General features: G+C 37.0%; 1 protein-coding gene across 9 annotated transcripts in view; it reads right to left on the minus strand.

Moving 5' to 3' along the window:
- The window catches only part of ARID1B (AT-rich interaction domain 1B), a 489,414-nt gene that overhangs the window by 440,921 nt on the left and 34,035 nt on the right, over positions 1-14,458 (minus strand). The window lies entirely within an intron of this gene.

Genomic DNA, 14,458 nt, shown 5'->3' on the forward strand with positions numbered 1-14,458 from the left:
GCAACGTGTGATGCTTAGATTTGATTTGGTTCCACCAGCTCTTTCTTGTACAGCCAACAGCAAGCTACATCAGAAACTCCAATGCTACATCATCTCAATGGCCATATGCTGCACATTCCTACCTTAGCACTATTTTGGCTTTTTAAATTGACGATTCCCAACCTAATGGCCACAAGAGAAGCAACAAAGAGACGGGATTAAAATGTGGCCGTGTGATTAAGGTTGCAATCTTGACTTTGACTCTCCTGCAGATGACACAGCCTCCTTGCCTTTAATAGAACTCACATTAACATTGAGAAGAGCAGCTACCTGAGACACTATCAGCTGCCAATCTGGACCATGCAAGGCAACACATTCAATTTAACACAGCCTTGAAATATTATAGAAAACAAATTGCTCTGTTAATATGTTTTCAAGTCGGAGGTGGGAAAAACTTTAGAGGCTAAGTCACACTGGCTTTCACATTGTGGAAGGGCAGGTACAAAAATACATCCACTCTATTTTCTAGAGTTATATATTAACATAGAAAAAATGTATGCTGGTCATATATTCTCAGCATTTATGGCAAATTATTAATCAAGTCCCACCTGAAACAATTCGTTAAATTGATTTTAATCACTCGGCCTCTCATGTGAAGCTTTGTATAATCAGCATTTCATTTACAAAATTAATTGCCTGATTGATTCTCAAGAGGCAGTAGCTGTCATTACACTGCTGTCATAACTTTTGAAAAGGGGTGTCACAGCATGGAATTCTGACAGTATGAAAAGCATTGCTATTTAAAACTGAGGGTGGGGGTGAGAATACATGCAGTGGCTTTACCAAGTAGTTTTCTAGGCTGAAAGAAAGTTTTGTTTATATTATTTATCTCTCTCGTTCCCCCCCCCTCTCTCTTTCTCACCCCCTCCTCTCTCTCCCCCCCCCCAACAGTTTTAGTCAGACTTGTGACTCCTATCCTCCACTCAGTGAATTAATTTACCAAACTACTATTCAGCATTTCTTACTGTGAATCACTGTCAATTTAAGTCAATTATGCCATGCCTTTTCTGGATGTGTATAATGAGGCTGTTGGTAGATGGGGGAGGGGATTGTCAGCCGATCAAAGGTCACTATTAAGGCTGCTGACTTTGCATTTTTAAAACAAAAGTTTTCTCTAACTTCACAACTTTTTATATTGATTTTAACTGCCCAGCTGTTTCCTTGTAATAAAAAGGATTGTATCTGGTGCACACTGTATTCAGATGGAACTAAGCTATTTAAAAAAAAAAAATTCTTGAGGCTGGTTGAATTGCAAACAGGTCCCTTGAACCACCACTGGTGCCATATTAGTTCAGTATGTGGTCCCAGACAACATCACCCAGAGGCAATGAAGACAAAAATTATTCTATGACTATACTACTGCCCCATAACATAGAAGAAATAGGAAAGCATTTTGTCTCTCTGCTTTCAGCTGCAGTGGTTCCACACGTGCACACACACTCAGAGACAGTCAGACAGACAGAGATATACATACATACATACATACATGCATGCATACATACATACATATTATGCAACTTTCAAAGTTATTTATAGAAACTCAAAAAAACTAAATAAAGAGGAACTGGGCTTTGTTAGAAACAAAGTATATGGAAAGCAACAATAAAGATTCTCCTCATTACTTATGCTTACCAATCTTTATTAAGTGTCCCAGGCTAATTTTTACATTTCTAGGAGGCAGTTTAATTTCTCTATTAAATAAAAGAAACATAAAACTCTTTTCAATAACTGCTAACTAATAACTTGTCCTAAACCATCTAAAGGCTTTCTAAAGTCAATGACCACAAAGTGAGGTTTGCCAAAAGGAATTTTCACATTGTGTCAGACTGTTGAATCTCCGGCTAAACACAAACTTTTGGGATCAAGTTTTGGTAGCAAATTTTGCTTTTGTATATACATTTTTCGTCTTTATTTTATTATCCATAAGGGATTGCTTCTGAAAACTGTTATTTAAATTATCCTTTCCTTAAAAGAATAAATTATCTTAGTCTTTTTTTGATTACCTTTTTGGAAATTTGTTTGAATTAATCAGCAATGAAATTAAATTATAGACCATTTAACCCAAATACAATAGTATATAAGATAAAGCACCTCACAAAATACCTTCTGCTATTATTGCAATGATATTATTTCATAAAATGTGAAGAAAAACTAATTCTTCAGAAAAAAATTAAGAATGTTATAAATAAACAAATTTTCACACAAACCTAGAATTATTACATAAATGAATACATTGGGTTAAAAAACAAGAAACATATTACATTTTTTTTTATTTTGGGAAGCTAAATTATTAATCACTCAGCATTGCGCCTTTTAGCATCCTTTTCCTCACACTGGTGTTCCTGGAGGACCTGAGGGCTTTGGTTTTGATTTTGTTGGCTGTCCTTTTTGAAGCAACTGGGATTTAGCTGCTCCCTTCCAGGGAGACTCCAGGAGGTCTGGGGAGTGGCTGCTATATCCTTGCCTGTCCACGAGGGAGCGATCTGCCATTTTGTGGGCTCCACTCCGACAGAAAAGGGAGAATGCCCAGAGAACTGAGCAGCTCCAATGAGTCAGTAGAGGCTGGCAATGGCTGAAGGAATAGAACCATGATAGCCTGCCGTCAGAATCCAACAATATGATCCGGCGCTATCACAGCTGGTCAAGCTGTGCACGATTGCTCTGTTCCGTGGGTAAGCGGCTGTGCCAGTATGAAACTGGTCTAGCCAGCTTGATCCTCACAATCCCCAGTTTAGGGTCTGGGAGCATTGCCAGGAGACCTGGATTGGCCAGTGCAACTTGCACAGAGCCAAGCTCCAGCGGCCGGGATGCAGAGCAAGCTCCGGCTGTTTCCGCTTGCTCAAACAGCCGTTTTAGCATAAAAACCTGATTTTTGAGGTCCAAGATGTCCAAGAATGGATTAAATATTCCAATCCATCCAGAAATGTCTCTCTCAGGCTAGACTTGAGTCGAAAACTGGAGAGGAGAGGCAACAGGGCATGGCAACAAAATTGATAGTCTCTGGGAGGAAGAACAATATTTAACCCATTCTTGAACACTCACACTATCAGGCTGGAGAAAAACCTTTTCTGTTGTTTTTGGCATCCATTGCTAGCCTAACCTTGTACTGGGCTTTTAGCTTTTTTCATTTTAGTCCTGGAGTTTTTGCATATTGCTTGGTACACTGCTCTTCGGATATATTCCTGTGTATTCAGTTTTTGTCCATTTCCTTTTTTTCTTTTAAGCAATTTATAAAGTTTGATGTGGATCCAGTTTGGTCTTTTTAGATGTCTACTATTATTCTTTTTGTAAGAATTAATTAAATTTGTACCTCTAGAATCTTCTTTTGAAGAAGCTCCAAGCCTACTTGAGTGTTTTTTTCCCTTTCAGATATCAAGCCATTGTATTCTTCACACTATTCTTCTGAGTCCCTCGAAGTCTGCTCTTCTGAAGTCCAAAACTAAAGCCTGACTGCTTGAGTTTCTCCTTCCAAGCTATCTGAAATTCCAGGATAGTACAATCATTGCTTCCCAGGATGCCAGGTAACTTTACTTCCCCAACTATTTCCTCCTCATTAGTGAGGATTAGCCATGGTACAGATCACTTTTTTCCTCTTCTCGCTTTTGACAAATGAAATTGTCTGCGAGAGAGGATAAGAATTTCTCAGACCTTTAACTGTCTGAACATCCCCCATAGTTACTAAATCAGGCTTCCTTGATAATTGTATCATGTAGTTTCATCGTCTTCTTCATCTTGCCGTAGAGGACTACAATAAATTTGCCACAACTGTATTCTTTTTATTTCTCTTTCCTTTTATTGTTGCCCAGGCACTTTCAAAATCTGATTTTTTTGTAGGTCCATGTTTTCCTCATACATAAGCCAACATCTCTTCCTTTTTGTTGAGCCTAGTTCTTTTTAAGTTGTAGCCTTCCAGCACTGTATTCCACTCAAGTGTATAATCCCACCACGTTTCAGTAATACCTTTGACATCATTTTTATGTTCCCAGCTCTTCTTTGTTTCCTGTACTTTGCTATTGTATAGACATTTTAGTCAACAATTGGCACTCCTTACTAACCTGACTCTTGTATTTTCTTGGATATTTTCCCCCTATGTACTACCTACCCTCCTTTTTCTGGCTGTATGACTACTTCCCTGTCCTTACATGCCAGCTATGTAGTCAAATCTGGTGTTTTACTATCCTCTCCCCTTTGAATCAGCTTAAACTCTCTTGATAAATGTGACAAGGTGCCTGCGAATATATCCCTTCCCTGTCTTTATAAGATGTAACCCATTTCTTGCATCAGTTCTTCTTGTAGATAAATCAATCCATGGTCAAGGAAGCCAAATCCTTCTCAATGACACCATCTACACAGCCAGTTGTTCACTTCTAGGATCTTATTTTCTCTTCCTTTTATTGTTGCCCAGGCACTTTCAAAATCTGATTTTTTTGTAGGTCCATGTTTTCCTCATACATAAGCCAACATCTCTTCCTTTTTGTTGAGCCTAGTTCTTTTTAAGTTGTAGCCTTCCAGCACTGTATTCCACTCAAGTGTATAATCCCACCACGTTTCAGTAATACCTTTGACATCATTTTTATGTTCCCAGCTCTTCTTTGTTTCCTGTACTTTGCTATTGTATAGACATTTTAGTCAACAATTGGCACTCCTTACTAACCTGACTCTTGTATTTTCTTGGATATTTTCCCCCTATGTACTACCTACCCTCCTTTTTCTGGCTGTATGACTACTTCCCTGTCCTTACATGCCAGCTATGTAGTCAAATCTGGTGTTTTACTATCCTCTCCCCTTTGAATCAGCTTAAACTCTCTTGATAAATGTGACAAGGTGCCTGCGAATATATCCCTTCCCTGTCTTTATAAGATGTAACCCATTTCTTGCATCAGTTCTTCTTGTAGATAAATCAATCCATGGTCAAGGAAGCCAAATCCTTCTCAATGACACCATCTACACAGCCAGTTGTTCACTTCTAGGATCTTATTTTCTCTTCTTGCATGTCGGTTTATTGCAAGGATACATTAAAAAAACCTATCCTTCCAGATCTTTCACCTTTATATGTTGAAGAAACAGGATGGTGAACTAACATTCTATACAATCTTATAAACAATATTATGTCTTCTGTTACCTCACAGGAGATTTTGTGGATCCATGTTTGTGAAAGTTAAAGTATATTTGTAAGACACTAGAAAAAGCTAATGTAAAGTAAACCTATAGTAGCCTGATAAAAAAAGGAAGACTAGGGGTGGCATGATAGCAGTGTTAGCTCAGGGGCTGCCACAAAGAAGAGGGAGTCAAACTATTCTCCAAAGCACCTGAGGGCAGGACAAGAAGCAATGGGTGGAAACTTATCAAGGAGAGAAGCAACTTACTTCCTGACAGTTAGAACAATTAATCAGTGGAACAATTTGTCTGCAGAAATTGTGAATGCTCCAACAGTGGAAGTTTTTAAGAAGAGATTGGATAACTATTGGTCTGAAGTGATTTAGGGTGTCCTGCCTAAACAGGGGATTGAACTAGAAGACCTCCAAGGTCCCTTCCAACTCTGTTATTCTATTTTAGTAAAATGTCAGTCAAAATGCATTGATGGATGAAAAGACAGAAAGACAGACAAATGATTGATGGAGACATATAGATGGATATAAATATACAGACATAGATACATAGTTATATAAAATAATGTTCCAGTTTTATTTGTTATTCTCTATGTATAAGACTAAAATTTGTAATGATTTTCAAATGTTAATTTTAAGAGAACTTTTAAGCCACTCTGAGAAACAAAACAAAACAAAAAAAGAAACCGTATTATTCCCTTACAACTAAATCAAAAGTATAAAAATGTTAAAACTCAGCTTGAAAAATACTTTCTATACAATTTATAGTCTGTATATCAGCCTTTAAATCGGTCAAGAATGGGTGAGATTAGATTTTTAGACATTGTTTAAAATGTTCAGCTCTTAGATAATTAGGTTCTTTTAATCCCTGGGTCAATATATTATTAAAAGCAAAATAAAAGATTTAGAAAATATATATCACTCGTTAAATATTTTCAAAGCACTTGAGAAAACAACATTGGGAAACTGATTTATGCTGACCAAAAACTTCATTTACAACAGATCGCCTTTGTAATGGAATGTTTCCCATGTATTATTTTACAATTCTGATTATGACTTACAAAACTTATTTATTAAATAGCTTTTCTTAGATGTGCAAAGATGTTAATTTGTTCCAACTGAATCATGTATTGTCTGGAAAGATTATACTACAATGATGGAATATCATTCTGGATAACACATTTCATATGGATTTTAGAATTTAAAAGTCTAACATTATTCAATTCAACATACTTAGATATATAGCCATAATACTACCGTGTTTCCCCGATAATAAGACCCTGTCTTATATTTTTTTGAAACCTGAAATAAGCGCTTGGCCTTATTGCCATGTGCTCAAAAGCCCGATTGGGCTTATTATCAGGGGATGTGTTATTTTGGGGAAACAAGGTAATAGTCACTCTAGTCATAAGCAATGTCATAATGTACACAGATATATACAATGTTCTATCCTTGCACATAATGCATGCATCAATCACATCTGTGCACCAATTCATATTTTTTCTTTTGTTGCCTAAATTTCTCACCTCCTTCTTTTTGAAGATTTCATCAGCTCAATAAAACCACAACTTCCTCTGTCTTTTCCTTCATTTCATTTCCTTCATTTATTGTTTTCCTTCATTTATTGTTGCTTCATATAATTTGTTTTGCAATTCTTTCATGCTGATCATCGTTTGATCTTCAATCCACATTTATTCAGCATCCATTCATTTTCTAATCTTTCTGATTTACCACATATACTCAAGTAACCCATTTCCACTGCATTCAAATTACTGTTTCTCCTGACATACTCAATTTTCATTTCCATATAACCAAGGAAGCAGAAGCATCAAACAATGTTTGGTTCTTTTGAAAAACAACGTTCATTCCTCACAACAGAGCATATACCATTTGGCGGCTGTCTCCAGGAGAGCTTTTTACCAGGTCCACCTGGTTCGCCAGTTGCGCCCCTTCCTTGACCGGGATGCCTTATGCACGGTCACTCACGCTCTTGTCACTTCTCGTCTGGATTATTGCAATCTCTCTACATGGGGCTACCCCTGAAGTGCACTCGGAGGCTTCAGTTAGTTCAGAATGCAGCTGCGTGGGTGATTGAGGGAGCCACACGTTGCTCCCGTGTAACACCGCTCCTGCGCAGTCTGCACTGGCTACCTGTGGTCTTTCGGGTGCGCTTCAAGGTGTTGGTTACCACCTTTAAAGCGCTCCATGGCTTAGGGCCCGGGTACTTATGGGACCGCCTGCTGTTACCTTATGCCTCCCACCGACCCGTACGCTCACACAGAGAGGGTCTTCTCAGGGTGCCATCCGCCAAGCAATGTCGGCTGGCGGCCCCCAGGGGAAGGGCCTTCTCTGTCGGAGCACCTACCCTCTGGAACGAACTTCCCCCTGGTTTGCGTCAATTACCTGACCTTCGGACCTTTCGCCGTGAATTGAAAACGCACTTGTTTATCCAAGCGGGACTGGCTTAATTTTTAAACTTTTTGAATTTTAATAATTTTAATTGGGGTATTTTTATGAATTTTATGGGTCAAATTTGACGGTTTTAAATTTTCGGACATTTATAGAATATGTTATTTTAACTTTTGTCTTAATTTGTATATTGTACTGTTTTTATTCTGGCTGTACACCGCCCTGAGTCCTTCGGGAGAAGGGCGGTATAAAAATCTAAATAATAAATAAATAAATAAATAAATAAATACCCATTATTCTTCTTTTTTGCATATCTTCACATTTTCCCATCTTTAGTAAATGTTGTAAGAGGAGTTCATTCACATGCTCTATAAATTCGTTCACATGCCCAATATTTCTCCCCTGAGGTATAACTTACGTGCAACACGCATATTCAAAGTGTATATTCTACTTGGAGTTCACTTTGAAAACTAAGCAGATACTGTATTTGATCCAAAATGTACTAGCCCAAATGTTGGTAAATCAGAGGTATCATGTCCTTATGACACATATATTGCAGCCACCTCAATAGTTGCCAGTAGGTTATGAATGCCAGTCAAGCTTATGGTTTTAATCTATAAAGCTGCATACGGTTCAGGATCCAGATCAGGGGTGAAATCTAAAAATTTTCCCTACCGGTTCTGTGGGTATGGCTTAATTGGTGGGCGTGGCTTGGTGGTCAGATGACTGGGTGGGCATGGCCAATAACAATAAATAATAAAAATAATAAACAAAGTATAAAAAACAATAAGAGGTATCAAAAACCAACTTTCACACTTTACACACACACAACACAACACAACACAACTGACTCACACACACAATGTAAAAGCAACTGCACTCACACTTCACACAGCCACAAAAAGCTCAAAAACCAACTTTCACAGTTTACGCACTCACAACTCTCTCTCTCTCTCTCTCACACACACACACACACACACAATGCCACATACAGCTTTCTGAGATTTTGTGTTTGTGTAGTTAGAGTGAAACACTACAGAAACACACCAAATCTCAGAAAGCTGCACAAATTTTTTATTTTTTATTTTATTTTATTTTATTTTATTGTGGACTTCAAATCCCACAGTTCCTCAGCCAGCAAAGCAGGAAGTCAAACAAGCTTTTTTTTTTCTTCAGTAGCTAAAGAAAAAGCATGCTGTTGCCGAAAGGAGCAGTAATTATAGGTAAGTGAGGAGGGGGAATTGGCTGGACATGGGTGGGGGCTCTTGTAAGTGGGGGCTGTTAAAAAGTGAGTTTAAAAGCCTGTGAGGATCAGGAAACTCCTCTGGGATCCCCAGAGGAGGCTTTTAAAACCTGATTTTTTTCCCCTCCCTTCCGCTGAAGAGGGTTTTTTTAAAAAAAACTTTTAAAGAGTTTTGATGATCTCTGCTCAGCCCCACGATCATCAGAGGGTTTTGTTTTGTTTTTACTTTTAAAGGCATGTTTCGGCTGAAGAAAAACTTTTAAAAGTAAAAAAAAAACCTCTGCTGATGGTGCGGCTCAGCAGAGGTGGGGGGGCGGGGCCAGGGATTTTTGCTACCGGTCCTCCGAACCAGCAGCTGCCATCACTACCTAATCTGGTGAGCCAGTGCGAACCAGGAGCATTTCACCCCTGATCCAGATACCTGTAATAGGCTTTCTACACAGAAACAATATGCCAAAATCAGATAAGAACACATAATTAAAACTTATGATAATACCAGGCTGATGAATGGGCATTTTTTGTTGAAAACCAGCAAAAACATAGAATAGAATAGAATAGAATAGAATAGAATAGAATAGAATAGAATAGAATAGAATAGAATAGAATAGAATAGAATTTTTATTGGCCAAGTGTGATTGGACACACAAGGAATTTGTCTTGGTGCATATGCTCTCAGTGTACATAAAAGAAAAGATACGTTCATCAAGGTACAACATTTACAACACAATTGATGATCAATATATCAATATAAATCATAAGGATTGCCAGCAACAAGTTATAGTCATACAGTCATAAGTGGAAAGAGATTGGCGATGGGAACTATGAAACGATTAATAGTAGTGCAGATTCAGTAAATAGTCTGACAGTGTTGAGGGAATTATTTGTTCTTGTGAAAAAGCTGTTCTTGTGTCTAGTTGTTCTGGTGTGCAGTGCTCTATAGCATTGTTTTGAGGGTAGGAGTTGAAACAGTTTATGTCCAGGATGCGAGGGATCTGCAAATATTTTCACGGCCCTCTTCTTGATTCGTGCAGTATACAGGTCCTCAATGGAAGGCAAGTTGGTAGCAATTATTTTTTCTGCAGTTCTAATTATCCTCTGAAGTCTGTGTTTTTCTTGTTGGGTTGCAGAACCGAACCAGACAGTTATAAAGGTGCAAATGACAGACTCAATAATTCCTCTGTAGAATTGGATCAGCAGCTCCTTGGGCAGTTTGAGCTTACTGAGTTGGCGCAGAAAGAACATTCTTTGTTGTCCTTTTTTAATGATGTTTTTGATGTTAGCTGTCCATTTGAGATCTTGCGATATGATAGAAACATTGTAAAACATGTAAACATGTAAAACATTGTAAATCATGATCCATATGAACATGGGATATTTTACTCCTAAATCAAGGACTACCTCTATTGTTTTTTTCCCCCTTGATTGTCTACATAGTCCTATTTCCTACTTACCTGGGTGATGGCTACTAAAGGGATTGTGTTCTAGGGTTTGTACCCCGAAGAACCATCACTTTAAATCATACCTGAAAGCATACAGGTAACCAGTGCAAGCTCACAGAATAGGGTTGTTAGAATGGCATAAGAAAATAAACCCGTAGCTACCCGCACTGCTAAATTCTGGGCTAGACAGGTCTATGTAGAATTTGTGCTATGTTCAACTCAGCAAAAACAATGCCTGAACAATTATTGACAATTAAGGCTGCACATTAGGAACAAATTGTGATTTAAATACTTGGCTTGATGGTATTATTCACTTCACATTTCAGCTATAGTATCAAGCAACAATTTGAGCATCACCTCTGGGAAGGAACTATGATCCTAGAAAGGGTTGGGCTTTTCTCCCTATTTTTCTCAATTTTGAAAGATTTTGGTGGGGGACAGAGGAGAAAGCAGTGTCTATCTTGCATTATGAGGTAGCTAGAACTTTTTAATGGATACTTTTCAGGGATTCCTTTGGACAATGCAGGGAGAAAGAACCTATCTTTAAAGACTGAGATGCAGAACCCAGAATAAAATGGGTCAGCAACGGATATTTTAATTGATATTTGATATCTAATAAGTGTTTCAAGATCAATGTTAGACTTCCGGGTGGCTCCACCTCTTCGCTGAGCCCTAATTAAAGGGGCTCCGCACTGAACATCGTAAGCCAGGAAAAGCCGGCTTTAATCTTTTTCCCTGGATGAAAGGGGGAAGATAAGAGAAATAGGAAATGTTGGTAGACCTCCCCAGAGGCTTTGTTTTAATTAAGCAGAGCTTCGAAGGGTCGACGGGTCCCATAAATATTCCTGCCATTCTCCGACTTCAGTGCGTGTCTGCAAAAGCAGGAAAAGAAGAAAGTGTCCATCTCTGCTACTTGTCTTATCTTTATGGATCTCTTTAAGCAGACGGAATGAATGCAAGCGGACAATTATTGGATTGCAAGTATTTTTGATTTCCTGACTTCTACCTTCTAAAAAAGAGAAATTTTTTTTTCCTTTGTTTTAATTGACTCTTAAAGATGGCGCCTGAACGGGAGTGAAACTGACGAATGGAATTTTAAACAGTCTGTGCAACTAAGAAGATAAGAATGTTATGTGTGGATTTTAATGAAGTGAACTGAGCTCTCCTATACTTAAAGGGGAAAAGAGAAGTTTCTAGACTTATATTTTGTGAATTTTAAAACTGAAATGGCTACTAAACCACCTAAGACTGGGGGCAGAAGGGGTTCTGAACCAGCTTTAGAAGATCTGATTAAAGAGCAAGGGAAAGTGTCTGAAGAAAGGTTTAAGGAGATTATGGATAATAATGAGAAAATAAGAGAAGAAATAAAAGAGAATAATAAAAAAATAAGAGAAGATATCTTGATGGTTTTTCAAGGTTTGGCAAAAAGATTGGAGGTGGTGGAGGAGGAGGTGCAAGAAATTGTTCAGTCAAATCAACAAATAGAAAATAGAATGGGGGGAATGCAAATCAAATTGGATAAAAATGAAGATCAAGTGGTGGTGATGCAGTATAGAATGATGGAAGGAGCTCTGAGAATTAGAGGTTTGAATGAGGAAAAGGGAAGATTTAAAAAATTTTATCAGAAGCTCTGGCTGAATTTATTGAACTTGATCCACAAGAGGTTGCTTATCAAATTGACAAAATTTATAGAGTTAATTCTTGGATTGCTAGGCAAAAGAAACTTCCTAGAGACATTGTGGTTTATTTTTGAAAAGAACAGTGAGGAATCAAATTTTGCAAGTTGCTTTTCAGAAAAACTTGAAAATAGGGAACAGGAGTTGAAGGTTTTGAAAGAGATTCCTCCCAAGATGTTAAGGGATAGAAAGGACTTTACATTTTTACACAAGAACTTAAGAAATACCAGATTCAATTTAGATGGGAGGTTCCAGTTGGCTTGACAGTGTATTATCAAGGAAGGAGATATCGTATTGACACAGTGCTTAAGGCCAAAGATTTTCTTTCTACAGTGCTGAAATTTGAAATAGAAATAATAGAAAAAGAATTCAAGAGACTCAAATGGGTGTGGAAGCTGAGGTGATTCCAGTGATGTTACCATCAGAGGAACAACCACAAGAACAAAGACTGACGAGGGGAGCCCTTAAGCGTAAAGAAAAGGAGCAACAAACTCAAAGTAAAGTTCAGGACTCTGCTACAGAAGCGGTGGAGGAGCACGGCCAAGATACGGGAGGACGATCTTCAGTTGATTGCCCAAAGGCTTCAGCAGCCCAGTAATGGCAAATAAAATCTTGACTTGGAATGTCAATGGTTTGAACTCAGCTCAGAAGAGAAGAAAAATATTTCATTATTTGAAACAATTTAAAATGATGTTATTTGCTTACAAGAAACGCATATTAAATTATCAGATCAAAAGTACCTAATAAACTCAAAGTTAGGTAAACATTTTGTTGCTTCAGCTTTGGAGAAAAAACATAGCATAGTGGTTTATTTGAGAAAAGATATACCAGCCAAGTTAATAGAGGCAGATATTCATGGAAGATATATTGCTATTGAACTTACAATAGAAACAAAAAGGACTCTCTTGCTTGGTATATATGCACCCAATCAGCAACAAGAAAAATTTTATAGAATGTTATATGATAAGTTGATTCTATGGGATTATAAATCGTGTATTATATTGGGAGATTGGAATGGAGTAATAGATACGAAAGGACAAGAGAATTTCTTCCAAGAAGATACCTGCACATGCAAAGCTGCCTAAATCCTTTTTGATATGATAGAAGATTTTGAGTTAAGAGATGTATGGAGACTGCGAATTTGGAGGAAAGAGACTATACTTTTTCTCTGATAGGCATCAATCCTTCTCACGTATTGATTTTATTTTAATTTCTAATGATTTGCTTTTTAGGGTGAAGAAAACTAAGATATTTCCAAGATGTTTGTCTGATCATAGTCCTGTTTGGATGGAATTGCAATATGGAAAAGAGGGTAGAAGAACTTGGAGATTAAATGAAAATTTGTTTAGATATCAGGATAATGTAAATCAATGTAAAAAGCAGATGAAAGAATTTTTTGATTATAATTTGAATAATGAAACATCGATAGAAATGGTTTGGGACTGCAGTAAAGCTTTTATGAGAGGTGTATTAATATATCTTAATAATAGACAGAGAAATAAGCAACAAAGACAGCGTAGGTATTTAGAAGAGGAAATTTATAAGAAACAACAATTATTAATACATAATCCACATGATCAAAAACTTAAAGATGCAATAAAGTTACTACAGAATCAATTTAATATGATAATGGCTGATCAGGTGGCAACAAATATACAATATGCCAAACATAATACTTTTGTAACGCAAATAGACCTGGTAGGTGGTTAGCATACACTTTAAGGAAAAGACAAAACAACGTACTATAGAAAAATAGAATACAAAGGTAAAGAGAGATATCAACAGGATAAAATTAAAAAGCTTTTTAGAATATTATACAAATTTATATCTTAAAGATAATATATTGAATAGGATATTGATAATATTTGAAGGAATATAAGGTTAAAAATTTAACTTTAGAACAAACGGATGAATTGAATCGGCCTATAACCTCGGAAGAAATTATTTTGGTAATTAAACAATTAAAATGGGGAAAACTCCTGGTACGGATGGGCTTACAGTTAGTTATTATAGGAATTTACAGGATGAGATGTTAGGTCCACTTAAGGAATTATTTAATCAGATACAACTAGGAGGGGAATTCTCATGGAGAACCTCTTTTATTTCATTGATACCAAAGAGGAACAGGATTGTTCTAAACCTGGGAATTATAGGCCAATCTCACTTTTAAATAATGATTATAAGATTTTGTTAAAATAATAGCTAATAGATTAATGTTGATTCTGCAGCGAAGAATTCATAATGATCAATCTGGATTTATAAAAGGGAGACAGATGAGGAATAATGTTAGGCAGATTGTTAATTTACTGGAGTACTTAGAAAAGAAAAATTTTATTCCAGCAGCATTTATTTTCTCGATGCAGAGAAAGCTTTTGATCGATTGCATTGGGATTTTTTATTTAAATTAATAGAAAAGATGCAATTTGGAGATGGTTTTTTAAGAATAATTAGGGCAATTTATGGAGAGCAAACAGCACAGATTATAATCAATGGTAGCTTAACAGAACCTTTTAAGATTGCGAAAGGAACAAGACAGGGATGTCC

The sequence above is a fragment of the Ahaetulla prasina genome, chromosome 1 (genome assembly GCF_028640845.1).
Source record: "Ahaetulla prasina isolate Xishuangbanna chromosome 1, ASM2864084v1, whole genome shotgun sequence".
NCBI classification, from domain to species: domain Eukaryota; kingdom Metazoa; phylum Chordata; class Lepidosauria; order Squamata; family Colubridae; genus Ahaetulla; species Ahaetulla prasina.